This window comes from Poecile atricapillus, chromosome W (genome assembly GCF_030490865.1).
Source record: "Poecile atricapillus isolate bPoeAtr1 chromosome W, bPoeAtr1.hap1, whole genome shotgun sequence".
In the NCBI taxonomy this organism is placed as follows: domain Eukaryota; kingdom Metazoa; phylum Chordata; class Aves; order Passeriformes; family Paridae; genus Poecile; species Poecile atricapillus.
Window position 1 is genome coordinate 39,168,374 of NC_081288.1, and position 17,559 is coordinate 39,185,932.

Sequence of the window (17,559 nt, forward strand, 5' to 3'; positions counted from 1 at the left end):
ATAATACTACAGCAGAGCAAAGATCTGTAAGTGGCAGAGCGTATGAAACCCACAATCTTCTGTTGTAACACAACTTTCTGCGTTTTTTAAGGAATAACAGCTAACAGCAAATATATTTAGTTCAGGTTGCCTTTTGCAAAATGTCTCAAAACAGCCCACTGGAAAAATATGATTATTCTTTACAAAGATGAAGGCACTTTCAGGTGTGGGTCATATTTCTTAGAACGGCTATGACTAAATGGACATGAGGCACTTTTTAAAAGCTCAGGAGAGAAGTTACATTCAGCTGCCTGCTTTTTCCTAAAGCGGTAATCTGATAAGACTTAACTCTACTTATAGACAGAGTTTTGACAGCCAGCAACTCACACAAGATCTACACATGGTAAAAAAATCAGAAACCAGCTAAATCATGTTGTTGGGAGCTGAGCTAAAACATAAGTCTATTTAATGAGCCTGAAGAATGGCCCATACTTGTTCAGAGAATCCTGCTCATCTATCTCCTTAAAGGGTGCTCAGTTGCCTTTGCAGACTGATCCCTATCCTGCTCCTGACTAGCCTGGACCACATTTCTCCCCCACATACACCACTGTGTAACAGATCAGAGATGGTGGGACTTCCTGAGCACAGCAAGCCACTGCTGTCCTGGCAGCTGCCACGGCACTGCTGTTCCATTAGCTGTGTGATGTTTACAGTGATTCAGTGAGAAGCAGGCCAGTACTTTTGGGGGAAACTTCCTTGGGGATAGACCTCACTGCCTAACTCCAACCACCACTATTCCACAGGAAGAAAAAGCACAAGGCCTTGTGAAGAGGTATGCTTTGCCTTTTTAAGTGCATAACAGGAATCACTATCCTCCCTCCACTCATCTTACTCTTTTCTTCACCTGTTTCTTTTTCATGGAACCCCTTGTTCTCTTCTCCTTTCCTGCTTAATTTTTCCCTGCCTTTAGCCTTTTGCCTTATTAATTGATTATTCCTTCTTTGTCTCTCTTTTCTCCCCTCCCTTCCTCCTCTTTGACAGAAGGTGACACACTGCCCATGCTGAGAGCATCTACCAGATGACTGTGAAAACAAGCTCTGGCTTGTAGACTGCTGGAGGAAATGACAGATGTCCCTTCCATGGTGACTGCCACACAGGTGCCAAAAAATGGAGAGATGAAAATCAAGTTATTTTCAGATGGAAAGGTATCATCCTACCAGGACCTGAACAGCTAACAGGAACCTGTATGCAGTATATGTATGAGGCTTTTTGCTCAGGCTGTTGTTCTGGTCTGGCAGCTCTTCTTCAGCAGCTTTTGCAGATATATTTCCCCTTGACAGATTGAAGACTTTGTTCCAAGATGTCCAAATTTTACCTGAAGCAGATTGCATAAATAGGACATTGCATAAATAGGTATTAATATCTTCCTGTTTTCATAAACAGCTTTACCAAGATCAGCATCCTCCTCCCTGCTTTGGAGAGAGAGAGAGACTGACACACAGCACAGTGCTGTGACCAGCTCTGTGTCACACAACAAAGCCATGACAGAGCCCATAACTCATCTGTCCCCAGACACAGCTTCTGAATAACTATTAGGATGATAGTTGGGGTTTAAATTCTCTTCTACAGAGACACCCTTCAGATACTATGTGATCTAATTAGACGTCATTTAATAGTCTTAATAGTCACCCTTTCATAGACTCATGTGGCAGCTACATGGCACTCTCTTTCTTTAAGGGCCAAACCAAAATTTTACTGCAAACTGTTATTCTTGACTGGTTTGAAAATTTCAGGACTTCAGAAATATCAGGTCAAAGTCAAGACCTGAAATCCATCTACTGGATATGAATTTCCATGTGCCCTCCACTGGTAAGGGTTTGGACACATCTGACTAGAATGATGACCAGATCAGTTTGGTTTCAAATGGTTGCTTTTGGAGTCAAAAGAACTTAAGACTGTCTGGAATTTAAGCAAATTTAAACTTTCAAAGCCACTAAAACTTCCAACACCTGAGAGGTGCTTTTGGCTTTAAAGCTTACATGTATTTTTGATCTGGTACATGGCATAACATTATCTACTTTGTCCAAAACATATTTATGCTAATATTGGATGGTTTTGGTGCTGCATTTGAGTTACAGCTGAAAGTTGTAGAACAACAGACACATAACAGGAAAGCAAGACCAGTTCTGAGAGCCCTTCCTCTTTTTATAAGGTTTGATCTGATAACTAGTTTATGCCTCGTAACTATAAAGGAGAACATGAATAAGAGTGAATGAATCTTATACTCCAACCCCAGAAAGCACCATTTTTCTCATTTAATTTGACCTCCTTTGTTTGAAAAAAATAAAAAATAAAAATGGCAACAAAACACCCAGGCCATAAAATTTCAAGATGGTGTTAAAACAAACCCATAAATTTGACATATTGTAGCCAAAACAAAAAATTCTGCCTAGTCTGCATTTTACAAAAGCTAATATGTAGAGAAGCAATTTTCCTTGATAGAAATTGTCTATAAAAGGCTTGTAATACTAACACTGCTGCTTCTTCCAACACATTCAATCTTGTCTTTGGCCCATCATGCAGGGAAGGGTGCTCTGTTGCAGCTCTCACTACCTCAGGACTCCTCTCTAACACAACAGGGTCTGCGGATCCTTTCAGACAGCTTTGTGCTTGTCTGAGCAATACAAGAAACTGCATGAAAAGACCAAGTCTCCTTCACATTTACCAGTATCAGCTGTATCAGACTAGTGAAGACACATTAGAGATGTAGTCTGCTACAGAGAAATGTTGGGTTTGTTGTGGTGGCTGTGTCTTTGGAGCGGTTAGGCAAGTCACATCTTCCAGACCCAGCTGGTCCCTCACCACCAGGCCCCACAGAAGTCTGCAGCTCGCTCAGAAGAGACAATTGAAGAGAGAAGCCCCCCTAAGGCAGTTCTTGTGGAAACAAAATGCTACTGCTTTTTCTGTAGGAGATAGTTGGAACAGTATAGTTTTTTTCCTTCTGCTGCAAAGCAAATTTCTAAGAGTTTTCCTCTCCTTGCCCCTCCTTTCTGCACTCCGGGAATTATTTCCTTCACTCTTTCCAGTGTTATGCTGAGGCAACTTCTTAGCATATCATGCTCTAAACTGTATCAATAGAATGATCCAGATTAAAAATGGATCCAAATTAAAAACATGCCACAAATAGACACTTGTTTAATGCCTGGTATATTTTATGGTCTGGAATGCACAGCACCCACAGAAAAAGCTGTATCAGCACATTAAAAGAGTGCTGATGGTCTGCAGAATGAAGATGGGAAGGAGAGGGAGGACTACGGAAAGATCATCATCCCTTTGATCACCAGCCCAGGCTGATTCCCTGGATGATCCCATTCCCATGGGATGCAAGGCCTGTACCTGGGCTGCCTGTGTCCTTCTGTATGGGGCAATCCTGTTACAGGGAAGTCCTGTTTCTCCCTTCTCATCTTCAGATACTTTGTGCCTCACCACAGTGCCAAAACCTTCTGGGGCTGTGCTGGGAACTAGGCCAGGCAGTTCCTTGGGGTGAGAAGTAATCCTTTTGTACCGAGGGGCAGGAATTCCTAAACCAGCATGTCTGCTAAAGAAAGTATGAGATTGCAATAACCTGAATTTGTGTGGGGGGGGGGGGGGGTTTCATTAACACATATCATTCCAGATATTTAAAGAGCAGTCAGGCAAACACCTCAGCTGGCAGTGACCTCCAGAAAGGCAAGAGGCAGACAGACCAGAATGAGCAGCAAGAAGAATCACTTTACCTCAAGCACAGTCACATTAAGTATTTAATAAATAATCTAACTTCCTTTCCCGCTCCATTTTATTTTCCTGTCATGTCATTGCCAATCTGTCAAGAAACAGCAAGAATATTTCAAGACTAAAGTTCAGGCTGGGTCAAGTTGATCATATATATCTCTTTCTTTAATTATGCTACTGTCATCCAGTTCAAACTCAGGCCATAGAATCTGGACCTAAGGCTAGATATATTGAATGTCATATTGAACAGAGAAGTCCAGTTGCTCACAAAAGGTGGTTTCCTGAAAAACACAGTAACACTCTCCCTTCTGAAACATCTCCTTGAATACTCTGTAGAATCACAGATAGAACTTTCATAAGAAAAGGAAATGTCTTTACTTAAAAGTGGTATGTCAATATTATTCTTCTCTATAATAATGCATACGTTGAAAATACAGGAATGACATGAAAAGTTCTCAAACATTTGTCTTGTGCTGTGTATCCAATCCCTTACGTCTTTCACAGTCTCAGAGAATAAAAACCAAGAGGGTCTACTCTGAAATGACAGAATATCTCATGCACTCAATGAAAATTAAATGTCATCATTAAACATCTCAAAAGATGTGTCATGGGCATGATATTAGTACAGAACATTGGAATCCACAAGAAAGAGAGAAATTATTGAGCAGGAAATGTCTCGAAAAATCATTGGGAGAACAAGACCCCATGCTGCAGGAGGGGACAAAAACCCCAGCGTCCTCTCTAAACTCAAATCTGATGACAGCATAAACCAAGTGCAAGAGAAAGATGCAGATGTGAGTGTACACTGGAGTCCTTACAGTTCTTACTGACAGCATGCTGAATTTATCTTCCACCTACATGACACATGGTACAAGTCAAGGATCTTTCTGTAGGAATAGAATGGTCACAATCTGATTTAAAGCAGTAGCTGAAGCATGTCTTCCTGTCCTTCCCCCTGGTTTAATAGGGTTTTTCACACTCCAGTTTGAGTTACCTTGTTCAGTGAACAGATGGTATGTCAATGTACCTTCACTGAAATTACTCGGAAAACAGAAGGCTTCCCTATGCATTTTTTTTTTACCACATCTTCTACATACTGTTTTTCTCTCCTCTGAACTATTAACATGCTTTTTCTCATTTCAGATGCCAGTGTCACACCTATAAAAATGGTCAGGAAGGACAAATGAGTAGTGACAGGTATACACTTAGAACTTTTATTCTGTCAAATTCATTCCAGCAACAATAGATTTCCAGAATCAATATTGACTGACAGCCAGTCCTTCTAAATAGCAGCATCCTCATGAATCAAACCTACTCTATATCACACTGCATCTGAACAGACAACATAAGAAAAGCAAAGCCCTGAGACCTTCAATTAGGCACATCTATGATTGATGTGCCTAAGTTCACTTTATACATAAAGGTACTTGCTGAATAATTTGTACTTAACATGCTTCCCAGTTTTGTGGGGAATGCAGCAACTTTAACAAATCCACTTACATGTTTGCAAGACTGATAATACAAGCCTCTTCACAAGAAAGGAGGTATTTCTCCATTCTCAGCTAGACAGGTTATCAAGTCTCAATCAGAGCAAGGGCATTTCATTCAAGGACATTTCATTCCTGTAAATACTTCATGCTTATCTCTAACCATGCTAACAAGATTCTGACCTTGAATCAATGTCACCAGTCACCAGCCAGTAGCAGCAGACCCATTTGTTCTGTGTTTTTGTACAAAAAGACTCATTATTGTATGACATGAATACTTGAGAAAGTCTGCTGTTCTTGGACTAAATGCAACCAAGAATCTTCACTGGACATGGCAGTAGGATGTAATTCTATCTTCCAAATTACTCAGCATTTCTCTCCAGTGTCCAGCATTTCCTTCCAGTCACTAGGAACATCAATTTGCTGCACACTTTTCTGTGTGACTCCTAAAACATGTAGGAATGTCCAGATCCAACATAACTGGGAACACTCAGCATCTATGCATGAACACCATCTGGATCTCAATTTCACATTTAATTAGGGTATTGCCAAGCTCTGTGTGGAATTCTAAAGCCAATATCTTCTTGCAGAGAGTACCAAATTAGGTATTCAGCACACTGTGTAGAGACTGGGTCAAACCTAATCCAGCTGACTGCAGGATGAAGTCTGAAATCCTGCCTCTCCTCTGGGTCTGACACCAGTACTTCAAGCAGCCTTCCATATCTGTAACCTGGTTAGAAATGCAGGACTAAATACACCTCCTGGATTTTGGATACCAAGCTGTCCTAGTAGCTGTTTATCATACTTTCATGGAAGCCAAGGAGTTCAGGTTTCGGGGGCAGATTTGTCTTGTCTTTATTCCAAGACAGCCCATTCTCCCAGGCAGGAGTGTGAGCTTCTAACTGAGAACTCCAGAGTCCATTTGTGTGAGTGTACCAAGTGGCTCTTTACTGGCTCTAGTAATTTTTTATTTATTTTTTTTTTGTTAATGTAGCAACAAAAGAATTATCAAACCTAATCTGGAGCAAAGCTCATTGTAAACTTCAAACCTTGCAAAGCTCAAACCCAGAATATATGTGCTAACATTTTTTCATTATTTTCTTTTATGTTTGTTGAGTACTGACAGGTAGTTCCTTGACAGCCCCCCTCCCTCCTGAGCATCTTTAAGTTTCCCATTTGTATTGATCATTCGAAAAAGAAAAGAAAAAAAACCAAAAAAGGACAAACTGAAAATAAGAGTAAAATCAGTTCCTGACTTTTCTGGAAATTATTCTGATTCCTTAATGAGCGAGAAGGTTTAAGCATTAGATTATTAAAAATTTTTACCAAGCAATGAAAGTAAGCCCTGAGCTTTTATTTAGCCATCCTTGGTATTCAGACAAAAAATAATATGAGTGGCTTCCATTTAATATTTGGTGCCAATTCTCTAGGTTAGATACAGCATTCTTCCTTGATAGTGTAGGCTGCACCACTAAAATCAGTTATTGGTATTTCATCTAAAGAGACAAGCCACTACATTGAGCCCAATTACTGGCATTCCCAGCTATATGTCAAGGGGACACTAGATATGTTGAATAAGCAATTCACTCAATGCTTGCACTGAAAATGAGTAGCATTTTAAAGGCCTGTGACAGACTACCCAGTTTTTTCAGCTTTCCAGACATTTAAGAGGAAAGCAGTGCTGTTCTTTATTTTGAGCACTGTCTCGTTTCAGACAGTTGCAAACTATGTCAGCAAGCTGCAGTGCAGGCATATTCAGAGGTTTCACACAATTACTAGGGGCAACAGGGCCTTGATAATTATTTTCACTTTTCACCTGCTCAGCCAGAGTAGCTGAAAGAGATCAATTTCATGCTGAAACTGAATTCCCAAAGGAACCAGAAGCCTCTGGTTGCACACACTGCAGCTCAAACACAGCATCTCATTCATATGCACTAGAAGGCTTTTGGGAATCAGAACAGCACTGGCACTTAAACATGTGATCTACACCTGCAAGTCAACTAGCAGTGTTAACACACTTGGAGATCAATCCTATAGTGGTATATCATAGCAGACCTTTCATTTGTTCATTTTTACTGTTTTAACATACAGCTTAATGTTAAGAAAACCTTTTTACTCAGGCAGACATCATATTTCAAAGCAAAGTACTTTCCACACCATGTAATTCCACTGTGTAATTACAGTGTGGAACTTGTCACTTCAGAACACTGAGGTGGCCCAGAGTGCAGCTGAGCTCAAAAGTGACTTTGTGCAGGTGAAGTTCAGAGGCAGCTGCTCAACGTGACTGCCTAGATGCAAGTGCTTTCTCAGGAAGTTCCTTGAAGTACTGGATCTGGGAATAATGATCAGGGAAAAGATCACTTTATATTCTGATTTGATGTACTTCCCTAAAATGTTTGTTCCTGCTAGTTGTGAGACATGGGGCTGCTCGGGGCAGGCTTCTGGCTTAATCTGACATGCTGGTCCCTGTGTTTTCCTGTACTCACCAGCACTAATTGTAATTACTGAGCAACAGGGATGCTGTACAGTTTTGCTCAAGGTAACCTCCCTGAATACCCCTGGATATTCCTAGTATTTTTCCTGTGACCAACAGATTGTATGTAAGGGAGTCCTTAATAAAATGGTATGAAGTGTGTTTACACAAGCTAATTGCAGCCAATAGGCCTGACCAGACCCAATCTAAGTGATTTCCTTTTCTGTCCTTCCTCTGATTTCTTACTATCACCTCTCCCACAGAGCATATGGCAGAGTTATATTTGAGAGAAGGTAATGTTATCTCTGATTCAAAAAGAGGTATTGTTTGTATTTCTCTAAAAGAATATAAATGAGTTTGACAATCTTTCTAGTAAACCACTGCTTAAAACATATTCCAAAGGCTCCAGCAGAATATCTTATTTCCCATTTGTTTTGTATGAGTTATATCAAGCTTAAGCACATGATTTTTAGGTTAAAAAAAATAGAGAACAATCCACTTGGAAATTTTAATGGTTGATGAGAGAGGGTATTTTCCCATGTCTTTCTCTATAGTGTACTGAAGCAAGAAATGTAAAAAAGGGAAACAAAAAGAGCAAGTGTCTGGAGGGTAGATGGCCTTTCTGGGCTTGTAAACTACTTTTGTATCCAAACCCTTCCACTGCAAGTTGTTGTAAGTGTAAGTTCTTGTAGTAAGTCAGGTCCTAAAATTTGCCAAATTTCTAGCAGTTCTTTAGCTGATTTGTGGGGTTTATAGGGCAGATCTTAAGCATCAGACAAATAGTACTTGGTTTTTAGCAGAGACACATAACTCCATTCTCTATTGGCATTTTAAACCCTATTATGCTGGGGTTCTGGTGTTAATTTTATTGCATTGGTTGACCCCTGCCAAAATAGCCATATTCATACATCAAAGAAAAGGGAAAATATTACTCTGGGCTTACAAACATTGGAGAAATGAAAATGTATTTAGAGAAATCTCTAAGACGCCTCTTGTAATATGTCCCACAAAACGTATAAGATTGCAATGCTATCCTCTTCTCTAGCCCTGACAAGATCATTTCAAATAGGTATTTCAATTTATTTCACCTCCAAGAGCTTCCTTTCATATTGAGAAAGAAATTTTGATAAATCACAGCTTTCATGTGCCAGCCATAATGCTTCTATTTTCCTTGAAGTGCTTTGTAAGTGTAATACTAAATCCTTACAAATACCAAGAGATTTAGGTATTCTTCTGCTTCTGGAAGGTGCTAAATGTCTTCATTCCTTTGCAGGTCAAATAAGCCTCTACTATCTACCAAATGCAATACTGGACAATGGTCCAGTAATAGGTTTCTTTAAGTGTCATTCTTTTAAAAACACAGTTGTGCAAGACTTCAGATATATGGTCAGCTCTGCTCTGTTTCTTATTGGCAATTTATCTGGCTTCCAGACTGACCTCACCACAGCTGGAGACACATCATATGGCTCCGTGCAGAAGCAGCTTAGTGCTAGTTTATTACCCCAGGGACAGCCCTACATGAGTGCATCTGTATTGCTCCATGCTATAGCCTGGGAACAATGCTTTTGTGTGGAAGCAGCCCAGGTAGTAAACACGGCTGCCCTGCCAGGTTGCAATTAGTCCCCTGAAGAACTATGGAGCTCTCTTTGCTCTGAATTCCAAGAAATAAAACATTGAAAAACAGTAGAGACATCACTGCCTCTAAAACAGCAGATCTAAGGCAGCTCCAAGCAAAATGGTTAATGGCCTTGGGATAAAAGAGATGAGATGGGGCATGGAAAAAAGCAAAGTGATATAAGCAACAGCAGTTCTAAATACTACTTCGTCCATGATGGAAGTGAGCAGGGTTTATTAGCCTGAGGGCTTATTAGCATGACTGCAGGGTCAGGCAGCACTAGCTCAGGTTCAACATCCAGAAAATACACTTCTGAAACCAAAATCACCAGATAATGTGACACGCAGTCATCACCAGAGCGTCTTTTTCTAGACTTCACCCCAAAGTTCAGTTGCTCTGAAGACTTCTGCACCAGGCTCTATCACACAGGACAGAGACTTGCAGAAAGATGTGCTTCAGGGCTTAGTCTTGTCCTTATTATCTCCTGCTGTCTGGTTGAAACCCACACTGTGCATGTGGGTTTACATGCAGTGTGGCATCTACCTCTGCAAATACGGAGTATGACCAGCACTTGAGTTTCAGATTCCACTCTGAGATTCAGGGACCTATAAGCTGGCACTGAGAGCATCTAAACAGTGTATTATCTCTCCCACCCCACACAGCAAATGAATTGTGTACTGCTGTACTGGCCATGCAAATATGTTTGTATCAAGTTTAGAGCCAGCTATTGACAGTAACTACAGCTGATGGTGATGGGGTAAGTAGCCCAGATTCAGCTCTGGCTGCAGCCTGGTATCTTCCCAGGCAGCAGGAACTACTCAGGTGAAAACCCCATCTCTCCTGCAGAAAAGCTGACTTCTGAGGTTTGGTGGCCACAAAGGATGTTTGGTGGCCACAAGTTGCTGTCCCAGCAACAACTTTCTACATTAGATGCTGAAATCTCCCTAACGTGCTCCTTAACTTCAAGTTTGTACCTTACCAATTCCTTATCAATGTGTAAGAGCTTCTACAGTCCTACTGGCAGCTGAGATTTTCCCCATTTGTTAAAGTGGTTTTCTTTATCTGTTTTGGTAGCTCTGCTTTATAGAAGCTGGTACCAGCCAGGCAGTTTTGTTCATGCATGACACTTAGATAACACGAGGGACCAGTGGGAACTGCTCTCCTTCCCATAGCAGTTTGATGGGCAGTGAGTCCAGTGACGGTTTTGCTGATGCATGGTAACTTGCCAAAGCAGCAAGCCTTTAAAACATACTGTATAGAACACCTGTGGTGGTATCTTCTCAGTAGGTGCATGCTTTAAACAAGGACAAAAAAAAATAAAGACTGATAAAATTCACAGGTGAGGAGGGTTGTCACATAGCAGATAAGGGCTGCTTTATGAGAAGAATGATAAAGATCTCTCCTGGGCCTCCTTTCTCCAGGAATAACAACCCCAGCTCCCTCAGCCACTCCTCACAGGACTTGTGCTCCAGACCCTTGACCAGCTCCATTGCCCCTCTCTGGACATTCTCTCCTCAATGTCTTTCTTGGAGTGGGGGGCCCAGAACTGGACACTGAACTTGAGGTGTGGCCTCACCAGTGCCGAGCACAATCCCTGCCCTGCTCCTGCTGGCCACACCATTGCTGACCCAGGCCAGGATGCCATTGGCCTTCTGGACCACCTGGGCACTGCTGGCTCATGTTCAGCCACTGTCACCAGCACCCCCAGCTCCTTTATCCCTTGGGCAGTTTCCAGGCACTGTGTCCCCAGCCTGTAGCACTGCATGGGGTTGTTGTGACCCAAGTGCAGGACCCAGCACTTGGCCTTGTTGAACCTCATCCAGTTGGCCTCGGTCCATTGATCCAGCCTGTCCAGATCCCTCTGCAGGGCCTTCCTGATCTTCAGCAGATCAACACTCCTGCCCAACTAAGTGTTTTGTGCCAGCTTACTGATAGTGCACTAAATTCCCTCATCCAGATCATCAATAAAAATAATAATAAATAACAATAAATAATAATTATAAACAGGACTATCCCCACTACCGAGCACCAGGGAATGTTACCAGTGACAGCCCGACAGCTGGTTGTATCTCCATTCACCACCACTCCCTGACCATGGCAACCCAGACAGTTTTTTACCCAGAAAACTGTGTACCTGTCCAAGCCCTGGGAAGCCCTATCCTCCAGGAGAATGCTGCGGGAAATTGTGTCAGATGCTTTATTAAAGTCCAGGTAGACAACATTAACAACCTTCCCCTCATCCACTATGAGGGTTAATTCTCATAGAATGAGACCAAGTTTGTTAACCAGGACCTGCCTTTCATATACCCATTCTGGCTGGGCCTGGGCCCCTGGTTGTCCTGTATGTACTGTATGATGGCACTCAAGATGATCTGCTCCATAAAAATAAAAAACAGCTTTAAGTAAGAAGTGAAGTCTGTTAGAATGAGCAAGAGGTGACCTTCTTATTACTGCCACGGGAAAAAGCAATACTTAAAAGGCCTTGCAGTTTAAGTTAGGAAAGCATAAAAGGTGGCTTGAAACGTAAGTCAGAAAAAATCCAATTAGAAATAAGGGGAAAAAAATTATTAGGGACAATGGGATAATATTTAAACTAATAATAGTGGAAATGATGGATTCACAGTCTTTTGTTGTCTTCAGATCAATACCACATGCCTCTGTGGAACACAAGCTTTAGCCAAGCAGAAGTCCTTAGAATCAATACAAAGGTAATGAATACAATTTTAATGGCCTGCAACACACGTGAGGTCAAACCAGATGATCTAATGGTCCCTCTGGCTTTATAATCTAGGAACAATCAGATCAGATCAAAGAGTACAGGGCAGAGAAATGAAATGAGTTAGGAGTGTTTATGGCAGTCTTTGCCAGGACTACTGTGCTAAAAATTTAACAAATATGTGACTTACTTTTTTTTGTCATGCCTGTCCATCTGTTGATTTTGTTTCTCCATTGGAGGTTTTGTCATGAACAGATTTTACCACTAACTGTAAACAGTCTTACAGAATTCCCTGGGTAGCACATCATGAGGGCCATATTGAGACTTCTGTTAAAACATTTATGACAGTAATTTCCAGGTAAGAGCCTATTTTTCAAATTTTTATTTTCCATGTTTGGTCTCAAGAGAAATTTTTAAATTATTAAGGAAAGCAATCGTCCCATTTTTAGACAGGAAATCAGGGAGGAAAACCATTCATCTGTAAGAAGATACCTGGCATTCTATTTCACTGCCAGTTCAAAAGTTAAACTTTCAGGTAGCTGGTCCATAGAGGAAACTAGCACTGATGAACTATTCTGCACAATGAAATAACAGCAAATAATCACTAGAGAGCAGTTCTGAATATTTACAACGCAGAATACATCCCTTTTTATGTTAAACTACTGACAGTTTTATAGAACAAGAAATCTTCTCCTGTGAATTTTAGGCAGGAATGGTTCTCTGTCGGCATTTTCTTGATATTCCACAAAAGAAACAAAGAACTCTAGACTTTAATTTGAATCAATGGAGATTGCAGCTGCATAGACGTGTGTCTGAATAGCATCCTGTGCTGTGAGGTCCTGATTCATCTTAGGATGAGTCAAAACAAGATATGCAGTGGTACTTAAACACTTTTCAGGTAACCTGAAAAGACACAGTCTGCACACAGCTTCTCTCTGCTACAGCAACCAGATGAAAGATATTAATAGACTCTTTTAAATCAAGGGCTATCCAGGATGAAGATATTATGCACTGTGCAGGTAGACAGGGCTTTAGCCATCAGGGTGGCTTTCTAGAGTCACCATGCATTACTTCAGTAATCATTTTAACAATTTGAAAACAGTTTTACAGTAAAGACATTGATTCTTTGTTCACTTCTCTTTAATGCAAAGTTATCTACCTGAGCCCTAGCAGAGAAGATTTGTGGTACAGGACAATAAGCAAACTGTATCCCACTTAGAGAAGAGTAATGAAATTGGAGCTTTACATAGAGCTGACCATTAATTTCAGTATGCAAACAACAGTTTAATTCTGAACAAAATAATGCAGATGCAATACCACCAGTGCAATCCTTTGTGAAGGATTCAGGTTTTTTAACATCAGCAGCTGGAGGTGATTTTCAGGTACAAAGCTGATTCAAGGGCTGTGTGATTTAGCAAGCTACCTGCTTCTTTATGAGACCTTTGTCAAGTTACTTGAAATCAGACCCATAAAAGGACTGAGGCATGGACATGCCAGTTCCTCAGCTCCTAGAAGGGATTTTTCAAACCAGCTGGAGCAGTTGCCTACACTAACCAATGGGCAAAAGGTCAGCTGCCTTGTGTGAATCAGCAGCCCCAAGCAGGGCTGCACCTGAATTAGGCAATGGGAAATACCAAAGACCTGAGGCCCTTCTATGAACCTGCAGCCTCAGGTTAAACATCACTGGTGCCTTCCTTGATGTGAGTCCAAGGAAATCACCTGCTCTTTTTATAGATAAGGCAGAGCCAAGGGACAAAGCAATGATATCAATGGAACATTAAGCAACTGCAGCATGCAGAAAACAGGAAACTCATCCAATGCCCTTCCTGTAGTGGAATAGCGGAATGGTTTCCAATGTGCTTATCTTCCCTGCCACTAAGTGAGCCACTCACCTATTGTGGTCTATTTGTGACCCCTCTTTGCTCCTCCTGTCAGAGCTGCGGTTCTGTATTATAGCGAATGCAAACTTCACAAGCAAATGACTCTACAGCACAGAGGGAGAAGAGCTTTGCTGAGTCCAGGTCCCACTCCCAGCCCTGCTGCTGATGCCACATGTCCGTAGCATCACCCTTAATGCAATCTCCTCCAGCTGTTCCTGAATGTCAAATGGTCATAGCTACTGCCCCTGTGGTGCAGAACATGCCTAGGTCAAGGCAGCCTGAGGTCCTTGAAGGATGGGAACTTCCAAGTTGCTCCAGGGAAGAGATGATGTCAGCAGCATTTTGGGAAACCATTGCCAACAGACACTGGGCACACCAGTACCCTCACTGGTGAGAATGCTGGTGTACACAGATTACCTGATGGCTCAGCAAATGGGTGACTCAGTTTGGCTTTTAATGGAAATCAAAGCTCCTAATTGGATCTGTCTCTTCCTCTGTCCTAGCTTTTGACCTGAAATTTCAAATATCAGCCAAAACAGATGGAAAAATATAATTTTTCATCACAACTGAGCTCATAGGAAAAGGCAGCCAAGAAAATGAGACAGGATAGAGGAACTACTGGGTCTTTGGTCCATGATATTTTTTGCATTACAAGAAATAATACAGGTTTTAAGCTATTTAAAAGCTATTTCCTATTCTGAGATGAAAAGTGCTGTTGAACACACTTGATATTTGTTTTTATCCATCTCCTCTGTCAAAGGTATCGACTTTCTATCTTAGTCCATGTACCATTAATTCAAAATCATAAATAATCAGATAGTGGGTTTTGAGCCTGTAAAAAAGTTATACAACAAAATCATTCAAGAGCAGGCACTTGTGTTGAAATTTAGTCATCAGTTTGTTCACTTATTCCTGCCAGTTGTAGTAGATTACCTGTGCATATCAAAATAGACATAAAAATCATCTTGGAAGATGTTATGACATATGATGGCTGCAACAATTAAGCTTACCTGATAATCAGCAGCCTTCTTTCAGCTGCTATAGACAAGCAAGAAAATGCAATGTCATAGTTTTGTTTCTGATTAACTCATAACTTGTTTACCAGCTAAAATTTGCATTTCACTATTAGAGATTTGGTTTTTTGTTTATTTCACTGAACAAAGAAATTGCTTATTAAATGCACTACAACACAATGTATTCATCTTATGAAAAAGATTAGCATTGTTTAACAAATATGTTTCTATATAAAAACATATAAGAAATAGCAAAGTATATTTTTATGTTATATATGTTCATCGCACTGTGTAACAGTTTAATATGTTAATCCTGAACAGTCTTATTTCCATATCACAGAAGAATCTTTGTACAGAGGAATCCAAATCACTGTCAATACCTCCCATGCGAAGCACTTCTCCAATCTAAATAAAAATCATTTCCTCAGACTAAACCAGCACCCTGTGTCCCTTCAAACCCACTGTGGCTCCCACAGCTGCCTACCCAGTGCTATGTCTCACTTCTCCCACCTTAGTCTATATAATATAGACTATATGTAGTCTATGTTAGTCTATATATGTAGGTATGACTCACACCCCTTACTGTATTCAGTGCCAAAGTGGGCTCTAGAACCTCCCTTAAGAACAGGCATGACGCCTCTCTCCCTCCAACTCTGCTTTTCACTTCTCATCCACATGCTGAGCTCCACACCTTCTGGGCTGAATTTAACCCAGCAGACTTCAGTCAGGCCCCTTTGAACAGTACCCAGCTCTGCTGCCAGGAATACTGTGAGTGTAAAACAACAGCAACATTAAATGATGATGTCAAACTTGATTCAAATTAGTTCTCCCTTGACAACTTGGAGAAATCTGTAATAGTAACTCATTTATATCCCAGGTCCATTCCAGTAGCAAAATTATGGTATTATGACTCAGAAACATCCCAAGTAGAAAGTCCCCCATTGCCTACATAGCCTGTAATGATGTTGACAGGTATTTAGACTTAGGCCTCCTGAGTCCCATGCCAACCTACAGATATTCCAATTAATGGCTTATAAATGACCAGTTTCCTAAGGCCAGAAGCAATCACTGTAATAATCAAATGAACTTCTACATGCACATGCCATGGTATTTCAGCAAGTGGGTCAAATATTAAGTTCCTAACCACCATTAAGGTCTTAACAAGAAAGTCTCTGTGCTAGAGCTGCAAATGCAGTTAGACCTATTAAACTTTCACATGTAATACCTTACAATAGATGTTGTTACTTGGCAGTGGATACACAAATGCCTGTGACATATCTAAGATAAAGGTCTGAGGAAGTATATTTCTGTGTCACTTTAGTTTAAGTAGATGACTAAAAGGGACAGATGGCAATTTCTTGTCACTGGGGCTGCAGCACACAAGCAGGCTCTCAGCTGCAACACTTTCAACTTTTCCTTTGGCCTAGAAATCATGCCTGGGCTTGTCACTCTGTGACACGAGATTCTGCTTAGATTTTCCATGACTCTGCATTTCTTATGATTCTCATCAGTCTATTTTCAGAGATCCTGAGTGAGAGCAGCAGTAATAGCTCACTCCTTAGAAATGTTTCTCTCTACCTATCTGCAAATATGTACTGAGAGACACACTTTGCAGTTATGGAATTAATGTGCCTCTTAAAAACACAAAGGTTTTAAAAACATTAAGAGACTTTTTTGTATGGGGTCATTTTTAAACGTTGTTTAATAAGAGGAGGTTCTCTGAGAGGTTATATTTAATTTTCTTTAGCAAACTGTGGCGTACTGGAACTTGCCGGAAAGAAAAAAATCCAGAGCATTTTAAAAATTAATAAATTATAGTTAAGCAAGGGACAATCTCTACCTGTTTTCTACAATCTTATTGTAAAGAATATTTTTCTCTTCCTCAGAAATTACTGAGTGAATATTTTTATAAGTTATCAGAACTGCCTTCGATTTTTTTCTTCTGTGACAACTCATTACTAGCTCATGAGCTATTTCAGACGGAAGCCTTCCACAACAAAACAAGACAGGAATAACGCAGCAGCATGTCTGCTGTTACAACTAAAAAAAAAAAAAAAATCTTCTATACTAAATAAATAAATAAATCTTAAATACACTTCAAAAAACAAATTTCATTACACTGCACAGAGCAAATCTCTCCAGAAAGGGTCTCAAGCTTAGAGCAATTACTTTCATGACTGAAGTATTCTGCATTGCAGAAAGTTATGATTTTTTAAAGTCTTAACAGGTACAACTGAAATCTCATCACTTCTTCTGTGAAGCACAGTTTCACAGACCGCCGGGATTTGATTTGTTAACTTTGGACAAGGCTCCCTTCCAGTTCTTCCTTTATCTCGGTATATGTAATGAGGTACCAAAGGAGGGAAAACCACAGAGCAGAGTCTCAGGGAGAAGCCAGAACTCCAGGCTGTTCCCCATGGCGTCTGCTCGCTCCACCTTCCCGGCAGCAGACTCGCTCCAGGGGATGAGGCGGAGGGTCACCACGCTGTCCGACCCGCCCGGGGCCGCCGAGCCGCTCCACACACGCTCCGGGCGGCGCTGCCCCGGCGCGGACACCGCGGCGGCGTTTCCTACGAGCCGCTGGCCGGGCGACCGAGGCGGCCCCCACCTCCCGCAGACTCAGCC